General features: G+C 42.7%; 1 long non-coding RNA gene across 1 annotated transcript; it reads right to left on the bottom strand.

The window, feature by feature from the left end:
• Window positions 1-515: 515 nt before the first annotated feature.
• LOC139828897 (uncharacterized) lies at window positions 516-2,380 on the bottom strand. Its single transcript, XR_011740955.1, has 3 exons — window positions 2,203-2,380; window positions 1,138-1,270; window positions 516-628 (listed from the first exon to the last, which is right to left on the bottom strand). It is a non-coding gene; the product is annotated as an uncharacterized lncRNA (long non-coding RNA).
• Window positions 2,381-13,956: the final 11,576 nt, after the last annotated feature.

Below are 13,956 nucleotides of genomic sequence, written 5' to 3'. Positions count from 1 at the left end.
ATGGAACTGCAGATTTCTTTCAATGATCTGTTATTTGATGCCACTGCTGAGTAGGTGGATAAGCTATGGTATTGTTTTTGTTCACCATTCAAACAACTTGCTCTGTTTGGCATAGCTTAAAAAATATATATATAATCAGGTGGTAAAGGTCACCTTATAGCTTTCAGGAATTACATCACGAACTTTTCAATTCCATACACTGATTTGTGCTTCTTTGTGTGAAATATTACAAACTATTTTGATGTGGTAACAGAGAGAGTATAGACAGGCAAAACCTGCATTATTCATTGGTTATTTGCTTAGTTCTAAATCTAAGTGTAGGATTTGAGACAAGTCTTCAAAGTGCTAGCTAGAGAATTTTGAAGCACCTGAAAAATTCATCTACATTAATGTGAGTAGGATGCACATAAAACTACTTCAGTTCTTCAGATGTCCAACATAAGCATTATCTGAGTATAGCTATTTTTACTTTGATTCACTATGTTACTGAAGTACAGAAGGTACCTTACCTTCGATTATCATGATATCATGGAGGTCTAATATATTATTTGGAAGTTCTTCCAGTAATTCACATTCAGTCAAATTTGGTTTCTTCCAAAAAGCTTGCTCAAGTTTGATATTAATTGCACTGGAAAATGAAAACAGTGCATTGTTACAAGAAAAAATATGCAATCATTGATGTTCCTCATATTTCCCATTTACGTAGCTAAGAATGTAATTAATTAGCCCAATTTTGAAAACTGGCTTGCAAGCCAGATCTGACTTAGCGCTCATTTAGCAGAGTGGGAGCAGAGCCCAAACGCCAGAGGAATTTGAAATGCATCTGGAGGTACTGGAGGGCAGGGAGCCATGAGTGAATGGCACAAAATGCTACAGTGCATCTGTTTCCCATCCCTGCTCAAGCAGAAAGTCAGGTTCCTACCGTGCTGGCTCGCACTTGCTGCAGGTGATGGAAATGATGCAACAGTCCCTTTTCCTGCAGCCCGTGCAGGAGTGGCCCTGGAAACTTCGCATCTTCCTTGTCACGGCAACGCTGTGTGCCATGACAGCCTGCCGTCCTCTTTCCCATCACACAAATCCTGGTGCTCTCTCCTGTTTCCCATGCAAGAACCCAAATGAAATGGTCTCATCACTCACCAACTCCTCCAAGCAGACTGCAGGGGGTTTTTCCTGCAGCTGACCTCCACTTTGGTAGCTGGACTTGTTAGCGGCCAGGAATAATTCCCCTTGTAGGTTGTGTGTGAAAAGCTTTCTGGGCAATCCATTAGTGCTGAGGAAGAAATACATAAAAGCTCTTTAAAAATATTTAATAGTCAAAAAGAAGGCCCCTCCTGACACACAGTGACCCAGCTGTTCTCTGGACCTCCTTTCCTATTGAGAATCAGCTGTCATTTGCAGACTGGATAGGAGTATTTTACAAGTTTATTGGCTGCAAGAAAACATTTTGCTTAAATACTTCATCTGTTCTTCTATGACCTTCTTCTCTTTTGCTTGATAAGGTCAGTTCTCAGGTAAAGTGTTAGTCTCCCAATATCACAAACCATGTTTAATGACTACATCCTGCAGGCTTCTCTAATCTGAAGGTGCTTTCCGACTGCCCCTCATTATTCCATCCATGTCTTTCCCCTGGCCTTGTAGTTTTATTGTCTGCAGCTGATCTTTTGTAAGTCTTCAGTATAAAATAATATTTTGGAATTTCAGGTACAGTATGTTAGCTCTCATCTCTACCTTAGTCCTGTGTTTTAAGGAGCAATGAGAGATTGTAGCCAAACCAACAAAGACTTTATTTGCCATTTGGGGCTTCATCCAATATGCACTGGCGTGAAGCAAATGTCAGCAATGGGTTTGGTTTCAGTGTTTGTCTCCAGACCCCCGCAATAGCCAGGCTCTGGGGCATTGCCCTTCAGCAGGGGCTCCTAGATTCACATCTACATCAGCCTGACTTTGCCTTCATTGCAGAGGTGCTCAGACCTGCCTTGGCACCAGGATTCAGGTTTTAGCTGAACTCCATTTGTTTGGAACTCAAGTTTTTGATCTTGCTGTCATTGCATGATGTTCTACAGCTTGTGCATTGGATGAGGTCAGTCTGGCTACTTGTAAAGATGTTTTCTAGCCTAACTTCTCCACAAAATTTAGATTTGATAAAACACAGCCAGAACTACAAAGCATGTGATTTCCATTGAGGTTTTAATAAATTATTACCTATTGGCTTGACAAACACATCTTCGGGATTCACATATAGGGATAATGGCCCCTCTTCATAAACGTCATTCAATAACTGTTTGATCTTGAGACTCAGCACTTCTTGTATTTCAAGTGATGTGGCTTTTATAATGGCCTTACAGACATAGCTACAAATATAATACACAAACAAGGCTACCATATGAGTGACATTTCACAATTATAAGTGGCTGCAAAGTTAAGGAGTAAACCAGAAAATTATATTGAATTGGCTAATTTATGTATGTATTTTGTTCACCATAAGAGCAGTCCTATGGCAAATGTCACCAAATGCCACTTCTTATGTACACCAGGACCTTATCGCTGGAAATGCTTTCTGAAATACAAATTTATTTGGAATACTTTTAATAGTTTCATAGTAAATATCACAAAAAGTTTCCTAATCATGTTATCTTGGCAAAGGAACATCTCTGTGACAAGTAAGCACTTTTCAACCATGTTTTAAAGTTTGAAGTGAGCTAGTTGTAAAGTGATGCGGTGCTTGAGTACCCCTGTGTCCAAACAGAGGTGGCAAACTCCAAGGCTCCCCAGAAAACTGAGATTTAACTAAGTGCTTTCAGTATCTCCACTGAATTCCAGCTTTTTCGCCTCTAAATGGCTCTTCTCTTGGATAACTACATTTGCTACCTTTAGGAGGTTGGGTAAGACTATCTCTCTGAGTGGCTTTAGATACAACAGAAAGAAGCAAGAATCTAGCTCTCGGTTGTGGGTGGATCACCTCAATGGACCTCTAATTTAACTGAGAGCTAACAAGTGAGATTGCCTTAGGACTGGGATGTTCCAAGTGTTTCCAGCTTACTCTTGTCTCTACACAGTTGTTCCCCACTAAACATGGCCTTTGTAAAACACCTGCAACCCCTTGAAGGTGATGGGAACCCAGCTCCCCTTCCTCTTCTGGCTGGAGGTCAGAAGGCAATTAGGATTTCCTGCAGGTGAGGTGCAGGATTCATCCTGGCGTCCTTCTTGGGCGGTGTCCACTCACAGTTCTGGCCCAGGGAAGGCCACTGCTCACACCCAGCTCTTATGGTGCAGCATAAACTTCCAAGCTTGCTATGGAAGCACTTTGAGCCTTTGAAAATACGGGGTTTGAGAGAGAGACCTTGCATGCTCAAACACATTTCCCCAAGTCAACCATTGCTGTGGTTCTGACTCCACACCTGCTTTATACAACTTAATGTTCTAAAACTACTCTGAAACTAAAACAGCTGAGGAAGGGTGTAATTTCTCCTCACCTTAAAAATGAAATCAATATGAACTATGGGAACCCAGTTCATAACCATGGGTCTTACCTTTGTGACATCTGCTTTGCCTTCATCTTCAGTTCACACAGAAGGACACAAAAAATTAGAAGCTGGTTAGAATCAACTGACGCCAGTTGGATTTAAAGGAAAGCAAATAACAGAAGCTCGGTGTGCTCCTTAAAATAGAGCCTGGGACTTTAAATGTTATTGGGAACCCATCTCTCTAGAGGTGCATCAGGATAAAATAGAACATCGTAGTGCATTGATGCTGGCTCATGCAGAGTGGATCTACCTCACACTGCTCAGGGACTGTGCTCACCAGAAGGCTATTGCAAAGGAGACCGCTCGCAGCTAATGCTGGGCACATCCAGCATTCCTTTGTCTGCAGAGAACGCATCAAGATCTACTCAGACACAGTGGCTCTCCAGCCCAACTGTTTGCATGAGGTACACCTACCAGATGAATGCCAATATGTAATAATTTCAACAAAACACAATAGCATCAGCATTTAGACCACACAACTACTATATCCTCCATGCGTAGATAAGAAAAAATAAGTTTTAAAATCAGAAAATAACAAATTACATACATGATCCCTCTTATAGACACTGCTTTGTGGATAATTACCCCTGCAAGCAAAAGAGAACAGAATAATTATTTCATAGTAAGCATATAACATACCCCATTCTGCTGTCACCTAAAAAAAGAATATAATGACCACAGTAAGCCAGACCTTGCAACAGAGAAGTAATCCTGAATGCATATCTACATAAGGTATATCTACATAAATGGCCAAGACCAAGTGCTGTAGCTGATACACACTCTGACTAAGAACACTTCTTCCAGAATGGGACCCACCCTTCTCTTACGGTTTTCTGAGTCAGGTTCAGCCCATGTAAACAGTGCAGTGTGTTACTGTATTGCCATTTGTAAAGCAAGCGGTAACTGTGGAAGCCAGAGAAGAAAGCAGGAATTCAAAATATGCATGAAATGATAAAACTCAATGTGTGTGCAAGTGGCACTTTTATGAATTGCTAAATACCCCTCTCAGCTACTCGCAGTTTGGATGTGAATATGGCTGGATTGGGCTAAAAGGTATGAAATGGAGTCTTGAGCAACAAACCATTCCTTCTGAGCAGGGTCGTGGAACTGTGATATCCTTTCATTAGACACTGCCATGCAGGAGCCATTGTGTACCTACTTACACAAATCAGACAGCCCTCCGGGGTCTGTGACCCTCACTCCATGGATGGATGTGACCCTGAAACTCCTTTGCCCTCACGTGGAATCATTGAAACTGGGCTTCAGTGGTACTAATGTGAATGAACCCTGCAGGTACCAGCGCTCTGCTCTGTTTTCCATCTCCTGCAAGTACCAATTTCTGTACTTTTTAAATTGCCAGCATGGTGTACCGGGTACATCAGTCCACCTGGCTCACTGCAGCAGCAGCAAAGGTTTCATGTTCATCACGAACCAATATGGCCAAAGATGAGGTCTCAGATTGGCAGCAGCTACCTGCCTTGAATTAGGCAAGATTTATATTTTCAGGTTAATAAGCCCAGTAAACAAAATGTGGGTGTTCCACATGATTGCAGTTGTACAGATCTGGGGGTTTGGTTTACACCCTTGTCATGGGACTGGTCAGTTGTGAAATGGGTATTTGGAACCTGGCTGCAATTTCACTCGAAGAACAGAGAGTCAAGGTGACACCACTAGACAGCTAGAGGCTTACCTGACTTTAAAGTTTGTCACAACAAATTCTTCTCCAGTAAATATTATACTAAACTGGAAATAAAACAATAACATTTTAATCAACTTGATTTATTGATACTTCATCTAGACCTACTTGTAAATTTAGAATTGTCATCAAATTTCTAAAGCCTGATGAAAATGGCTAAGAATTTTTGTAAAATGTCAACACTTTTCCCTTCCTTCAGAATTTAATTTTATCCTGTTAAAAATACATTGGATAACATGATTCTGAAACACCACAATATTGTTACATGGATACTTATTTTTGTGTTGTCCCACCAGTCTGCATTCTGTACCAGCTGTCCCCATCATCTGATACTTGCTAGAAATACATGAGAATGAGAAAACAAAGCTACTCACCCAGTTTTCAAGAAGCTTCCTTGCATCATAGTAATCAGGAGCTCTCTCAGTTTTGTAGAAAAGAGAAAACTTCATGTCAACATTAAAAAAGCTGACTGTAAGAAGAGAACATAAGTGAGATACACCCTGTAGTTTGCACAGAAGGTACCTGCAGCCCTTCCCATCACCTCACCCCTCTGCTGAACCACAGTCTTGTTGCCCATTCCCACGGTTACTGAGGCTCTTGGGGAAATCCCAGACTCCAAGTGTCCAAGTCTAAATTACTGCTGCATTGCTAGAAAATTTATTGAAGAGTCTAAGGGCTCAAACACATGGTCAAGTTATCACAGCTTAACAAACAAGTTGTAGTTCATACTTGTGGGTGCACTAACTTCGCTTTTACTGCCTGCTAAGAACGCATAGGAAGAGATAGGAGGATCTGCTGACGTGAAACAGCTGAAACATGTGACTGTTTTAAATTGTCACGGGTAGCATGTTAGTCAGTGTCACTGATGATCATGTCGGCATTTAAACTGGCCTCGTTTAGCACTTACGTGGAATGGCACCATCGGTACTGCTGGTCGGAGGTAAGGGGGGCAGTGTCAGAGCCCTTGTCGAGCCTGCTGAAAAGAACATTAAAAGGCTTAAGAATCTACAGTGGCAAAAGTGTGAGGAAGAACAGAGTCCAGGTGAGAGAGAGAGATGAGTCCTTCAGCGAAGGTTGTTGTAACAAAGAGCTGTTGTTGTTCCACAGACCTCTACAGGGTGAAGGCAAAGGGGGAAAATACACCTGTGTGTGGTTGGTTGTGTTTTTTTTCATTTCTCCAGAGGTAACAACAGCGTCACAAGGGAGAAAGAAAGATTAGCAGAATTTAGATTACGAGGAAGACCAAAGTTATATTTTCTCATTGTTTGTCTTGAAGAGCAGTTACAACTCTGTTCCCTTCTTGCTCGTGGAACCTGTGCCAGCCGTCAGGAAAAGAGCATTTGTCAAACACTGAAGGCGAAAGGGTTAACCTGCAGTAATGCGTGTGAGATGAACATCAGTACTCATGGTCTCTGGTTTAATGATAACCTGGCATAAGGATTCCTATTATAAATGCTGGCCATCCTGCCTGTTGTTCTCAAAGTAAAGAATTCTGAGAATTCATTCGTAGCTAATTTTCCTTGAAGTGAATCACCTTGTCAAACCAGATATGAATTTTGCATTTCTCAGGCAATCTGCCACATCACCAGGCAGACAGGGCCAAAACAGGTGATGTTTGTCATGTGTGCTACAGGAAATTGTAGTGAACCGAATCACTGTATAACATTACAGGCCTCGGTGATGAAAGAAAAGCAGGATCACAACATTTTGCTCTAGAGGCACTGCTTCCTTGCTCTGCTGGTAATTTGTATTTTATTCTTCACTCACATGACTGTCAGAGACTTGACATTCTATCTCTGACTAAGAGAAATAAACGTATGAATACAAGCCAAATGTCTATGAATAAGGAGTGTGGTCAGAAGTGAGTAGGATAAGGTCATGCTTCATTAAACATTGTTTTCTCTACTGTAGTTCAAGGTAAGGAGAATCACCCATGCTTAAAATGTAACAGCCCATCTCTGACCCATTCAAATCAATGGCAGTACATCCATGGACAATAACAAAACCAGAGGCTGTTAACAACTTGAAGCCTCCTATTTTTATCCTAAATGGCTTCAAGGTTTTTTGTGAAGTTGAAAGGACAGCTGAAGTCAACAGCTCCTTCTGAACAGGCATGTTGCAGTACACAAGCTTCTGCTTGCTAGACAAAAAACCAAGCAATTTTACCCTTTTCATTAAGCCACAGGCTGTACACTCAGCACTAAGGCAAACTAGAGCAATTTCTGAGTTCCAATTTCATTAACTTGAGGACAATAAAACTATTGGAAGTCCAGCTCCAAGTTGTCTCTCCAAGGCTGAGCTTAAATTCTTCAGTCTGCAGCCCAGACCTTCAGCCTCCAAATGCTCCTTGGAGCTGCTAGTCTGTGTTTTGGTGTCCCCTCATGGTCTAGGAAACCATGGTTTCAGCCCCTATAACACCATCAGCAGAAGCAGCACACTCGGAGCTAGCGGAGAGCTGAGCCAGGAGGCTCCTCCACACCGAGAGGCAGTGGGATGGGGACCAGGAAGGATGCCCAGGCTGTTCCAAAGATCAAACTGTCCAGCAATCTGCTTTTGCAGAGCAGTGCTCTTTGCAGCACAGTCCCTGATGCTCCCAGGGTCCACAGAAAGCTGTAAAAATGGCAAGCCTGCTTTTTCCACGGTGCTTGAAGAATCATTAGATTTTCATTTGGATATCTCTTCACTCAGGCCTTTTGCTTCTGAAATAGTACTAAACTATGGGGGAAAAAAAGGGGACTTACTCTGCTTTACTTTTCTACTAAAACACTAGCAAGTCCAGGAGCAAGCAGACATTGCCATTTCAAATCCATTGCCTGCAGTAGGTCAGAAACATGACCTGACATAATGGGTATTTGCTGATTCTTTATTTGGAAAAGATCCGCAGGCTTAAATAATCCAGCTGCAAGACAGACTGAGATACTCAATACACAGACTTCCTACCAATAGCCACTAACACTGTTTGATATGTACATGAATATGCAGAAAACAAGAAGCCAGAAGTATCTAGTAAATTAAAGGCAAAGCCTTAGAGACAAAGGAAAACAACTTCTCTAAAGAAAACGGAAGGACCTGAATCTAAGGGGATGTGTTTTTTTTCCTCCAGCACCTGTGCACACGAAGCCCTTTCCATCCTCACAACAAATACTACCATGAGAATAAGAGGAAGAAAACCTGGAGTACCTGACCCCCAGTCCTGCAGAGAGGCAGGTATTTCAGCATCCCCAGTGACTTCAATCCCACGCCTCAAACTTCTGGTGGAAATCTGTACGCCTTACTGTGGTGTGAAGCTGCAGAGATGGGTTCTGTGAGCTCCAGTGTGATGCTACAAATAATTTGTCCCTGGTTTCAAGCTGATAGAAAATTAGTGTCTTGTTAGAAGCTTTAAGAACTGCTGTCATGGAGGAAGTGTGATGAGAACACAGAAGGGCCAATGCTGAGCAGAAATACCCTATCACTGGAACAAATTCATTTTTCTTTCCACACAGAAATATAGACATGATATTAGGCTATGGTTTATTAAGCCATAAACCAAACTGTTTGTACACCTAGGGTTTAACTTGTCCTGACTGTTACAATGCTGCAGATCCTCTTCATATAAGAGGAATCTGCAAATAGCTGAGTGATTACAGGCTCCACTCCCTTCCCGTTGTTATCAGCGTAATGCTTCAAAACCTATTGCCTCAGGGTGATGTGTGATATTAGCCAGTGTCAGCCAGGATGAATCAGAAAAATCTGCTAGGGAAAAAAAAATAATAGAGAAATGGCCAAACAAAACCCAAACTCATTCTAATCAGGAATGTAACTCACAATATCATTTTCATATCGTGACAAATGAAGCATCATTACAATTTCACAGATTCTAATTTATTTATTTCTCATTATCACCTGAAGGAAAAAAAACCTCAGTGTATTCTCACATGTCAAGGATCATTACCAGCAGGCAGGTGTGGGACTAGCCACCTGCATCCTGTAACTTCATTTGCTTTAATTAACATGCACATAATTCCATTCACGAAGCAAGGGCTAAGGAGTGATGACAGATGAGATCTGAAGCTAGAAAAATACCGTGCCACTGATATTTTTAAAGTCTTAGTCACGGACTTTGATTTGATAGTTTAATAAATGGCTTATTTGGTTTCCTATAAATATGTATGGTTTCCAATAGAAGAGCAGCAAAAGTTAGACCAACCAATAAGAGAACTGTAATAAATATATTTATATATTATTAGCAATCCTTTTCAGATATTGTATATTCATCCCTCTCCCAGATTATTTAAAATTAAGAAGAAAAATCAGAAAGCAGTGTGTGGGTGAGGTAGGAGGAGGAAGAGATGAAGATTCTGACTCAGTGAGAGGATGAGAACACACAGTTTTACTTCTACACTTTTAGCAAAGGCCCAACTGAGCTGCAAAGTAAAGGATCGTCTTCAAGAACTCTGGTAAAAAAACCAAAGGCAGAACAATAACTTTACTCCTGCTATTAAGCAAAGACAGTGCAATTACTATGATAGTTATATCACTTATAGGAAGCCAACACACGTTCTTAAGGCTGCCTCCTGCTACATTCATGTGAGAAGTTTCACTCACTTTGTCTAAATGAGCCCTGGCTTTCCAAAAGTAACATAGGATTTCCAAAACAAAACCATTTGCCCACCTTCTCAGCGCAACTGCATAAACTGTCTGATGTCAAGGTGAACTAAGCAATGCACAAGTCTATAGACAACATATATAAACACGAGCAGCAAACCTTGCAGCTAATAATTGTTACAGAGTGTAACAATATGAGTTATGACATTAGCATTGAAATGGCACTTTCCTGTGATATTTCATTACAGAGAAAAACTTTGGCACAACTGTTTCTTATACGCATGATCCAGATGTTCTGTAGACTCGATATGTCTGACCCCATACAGACAATCCATATTGAACTACAGCCAAGTGCAGCTTCCCCTATCTGACAGAGAGACCATAAATCTCAGTATGTATTTACACCACTCACTGTTATCCCTATCTAGTGTATCATCAGCATGTCTCTGTGCAGTAGCAAACTCATAAATTTCAGTTAATTAAAGTAAGGAGTAGATTTACAGTGGAAGCAAAGGTCTTGCCAAGATCTGACATATGACAGATTCTGAAACACGATTAAATTTTATGAACGTCTCTATAATTAGGACTTCACAACAGTCTTAGTTACTGCTCTTGGGGAAAATGTCAGACTCCAGTAGCCCCTCTCCCAGTGTGCACCCAGCAGTTCATTGCACCATAGGCAAGACTGACCTCAGTGCCCACTGGTGTAGTTCATCACTTGTGAGTCGCACCGCTGTTTCTTCTTGCTAATAACCTTTGAATATTTGGACCAACATTTTTCAGACTGAATGTCCAATTCAGGCTGCACTGGAGAATCCTAACTACAGAAAATCCCCTGTTTCTTGGGGATTGCTTTAGAGGGAAAATAAATGCTTTGGACATTGAAAGCCTCTCTCTAATGTGCTTTGTCGCACTAAAAAGCTGCTCAAATTAATTCAGGTTATTGTTTTTGAAAAATCGAAGTCCAGCAACAGTGAGCACAGGCTTTGATTTCAGGTGCTAAACTTTTCATCAGCAAACATGACTAAGCTCCTCACATCTCCTTGCCAAGCCTTTCCCGCAGAGCAAATGAGCCCCAGGGTAAAGGTGTTAATTGGCAAAGGGAAACTGAACCTTCTTCCTCCCTCCTCATCAGATCATGTCCCTCCCCACGGTCAGGGACACAAGTGGGGATACAGCTCAGGCACGAGGCAGTGCCGAAAGAGGAGTGCTGTGTAAAGGCAGTGGGGCATGGAGTCAAGAGGCAGATGGGGAGGTTGTAATTTGCAGTAATTGCTATTAGTGCCTGTGTTCCTCGGTGCAGAGCGAGGTGGGGTGCAATGAGAGAGGTGGGAGAATCCCTCTGATTCTTTTCTCGTTGATTTGGGCCCTGGTTCGATGAAACCTGGAGCAGGAGATGGGAAAGTGCTCTGCTCAATGGAGACGTGCTGTCTCAAACTGGACACTAAAACGATTAATTCCTTCATACTGTGCCTCTGCTTTGCCTGTAAAGCCATCAGCTTACAGAGGATTTGTGAAGATGCGTTCACTGTTATTGTGGAGCCCCTAACTATTGTGGCATGTCATTGGCTTTACATAAATTTGTCTATCAGTCAGTTAGTCAGTCTCGGTCCTCTGTTTTAATACTGTGTAGTTTATATACTGTCTAGTACATACAGAGGTCAGGATCCAATGACGATATAACCCAAAATACTGCTAAAATTGCTTTTCAATGGAGCAGCATCCATCTAGGGCACACAACAGTCTTGTGGAAAAGTGATTACTATCATCTAACTAATGGCTCTAGTTAAATATTGTTAAACATATTGGAAGAAAATTTCCATGTCCAACCTACCCCACTCAGTGCCAAGACCAGATGAGTAGCAGGTTGGTGCCCCAGAAGGATAAACCCCTAGAAGGTTCATCTAAAAGATGCCGCCTGCCAGCGGCCTCTGGGGGATTTTGGTGGCAGAGCCTGCGCCTGCCAGCTTCACCTGATCCACAAGCTCTGTATCTGCTTCAAGAAGAGCCTGTGTATAGTGAGTAGGCAATGTCCTATGCATGGCTGCAGCCCCGCATACTCCTGGTCTCAACCACAGCAGTAGTGATTGTGAGGCTGTTAAACAATCCCTTTCACTGTCCTGAGCAGTGGAGGGTTCTCTACAATCCATGTGTGATCCCCAGCAACACACAAGCCCCAAGAAGAGAAAATATTACAGAGACTCACCACAGCGCAAGTGACAGTCCACAACGGGAAGGATGTTGCTGAAGTTCCAGTGCTCCTCCTTCCAGCTGACAATATTGCCCATGGCGCAGTCCAGCAGCTCCTCCTGACCCATCGCACGGTCCCACATTTGGAAGTAGTACAAGCTGCCGATGAAACTGTTGCTTACCCGCACAATAAAGCCATCCTTTCTCTTGTGCAGGTGACCCAGCACCAGGCTACCATTGGGTTTCAGGCACTCAGCGCTGCCAAGGGTTTCGGTGTGCACGAGGCTGCCGTTGCAATAGACCTCCAGCAGCTGTTTCTCACTGTCCCACAAGCAGCACACACTGTACGACACAAAAAGGGCCAGATCAATCTTAATGTCTCGTCTGGTGCCAAAAAGATACAGTCTCAACTGTCTGTTTTCTCCAGAGAGTCCAAGCTCTATGTCATTTATGTCAGTGGAGGTGGTGTTAGTGTCATAGGAAAACACTGCCCAAGAGCTGATGTTGGCCGTCCGGTTCAGATCAATACACACAGTAAACTGACATAGCTGAGGGATGCTGTAGTTGACCAGAGACACGTACTTATCATTCCTTCCCAGTAAATCCAGCCTTTCTCCATGAAGATAACGTGTTTCTGTAAACAAACAGCATTGAGAAAGAGGGTAAAGAAGGGAAATAACGTGTTCCTTGCACTCCATGTTGTCTGTTGTATCTCTAGACGGGAAGCAGCTCAGTGCAATGCTAAGACATGCATCTCCATTCTGCCTCCTGGATTTGCCATGGTGTCCTACTCAGCGGGTCCCACTGCAGTCACCATCAGCCACAACAAAGTCCCTTCCCCAGGCATGAACCTTTGTGGAGCTGCACAAAGCCACCGAGCATCATTGTTACATGGGCGACACATCTAGACAGCAGCACAAGTCATTGTAAGCAGGAGCCACTCTTTCCACCAGCTCCATCTGCCACCAATGAAGTGTTTCTGTAGTGGGTGAGGTGGCCCCATCTGCAGCAGGTTGGTAAAGTTTAATCAGACTCAAATTGTAACCCAGACCCCTCCTGTGCAGGTGATCTGCATCTTTAACTTGCCATCACACTTACATGTTCACTTGTGTTGAGTCTTTTATAACCACATCTAGGGGCTGTTCCTACAGCATTTTCCTCAAATGAATTTATATTCTTCCAACGCCTGGTTGCCAGCCATGCAAATCAGGTATTATAAATACCTCAAATCTAACCTGATCAACAAATCTCCAGTGACTATTTGCAGATCTAACGAAGGTTATGGACACTAGGGACTGCAAAAGTAGCTGGCCCTTCTCCCTATCTGCTTCACGTGCTTCAGACTGGAGACAAGTAGGAAATGATCCAGCCACAGAGCCTTAATTCTCTGTAGGTGATCATAAGGGATGCATTTCTGGCCTAGCATAACCATGTGCACTTGAAGCGTAAAGAGAATATTTCTGTTACACAGAACAACACTCTGCTATCTTTCATGTCTGCCTTGTCTCTTAAAATTGACTCCACTGAACAGCTCAGTGTGTTGTGGAGCATGCACCCACATCCTGGTCCAGCCTCCACCACTGCAACTCCCCTACGATGGTGGTTTTCATCCAAGATAATTATTTTCCCCTTGGGTGGGAGTATGTAGGACTCAGAACAGCAACATATAACATCCATTTTGTGGGTCAGGAGCTTAGCACCTCTCCATCAGCACACCAGCCTCTGCCTTAGTGGGAACAAGCCCATAAAATCACATGGCCAGTGCTGGGACTGCAGGAGGAGATCAATGGTGGAGCTTTAAGGGGTGCAGAGAGGTGGTTGTAGCTCCTTGATTACAGCTCAAGCAGGGAGTAGTTCATTACAGCACAAGAAAATGCAGCAGCCATCTTCACTCATAATTTCCAGCAGCTGCAGGGACCAAAAGGGTAAGAAGCGAATTCCTGTGGGTTTATCCCAGAG

The sequence above is a fragment of the Patagioenas fasciata genome, chromosome 11 (assembly GCF_037038585.1).
Source record: "Patagioenas fasciata isolate bPatFas1 chromosome 11, bPatFas1.hap1, whole genome shotgun sequence".
NCBI lineage: Eukaryota > Metazoa > Chordata > Aves > Columbiformes > Columbidae > Patagioenas > Patagioenas fasciata.
Note: the sequence above shows the minus strand (reverse complement) of the source record. Positions and strands in the feature narration are given on the sequence as shown.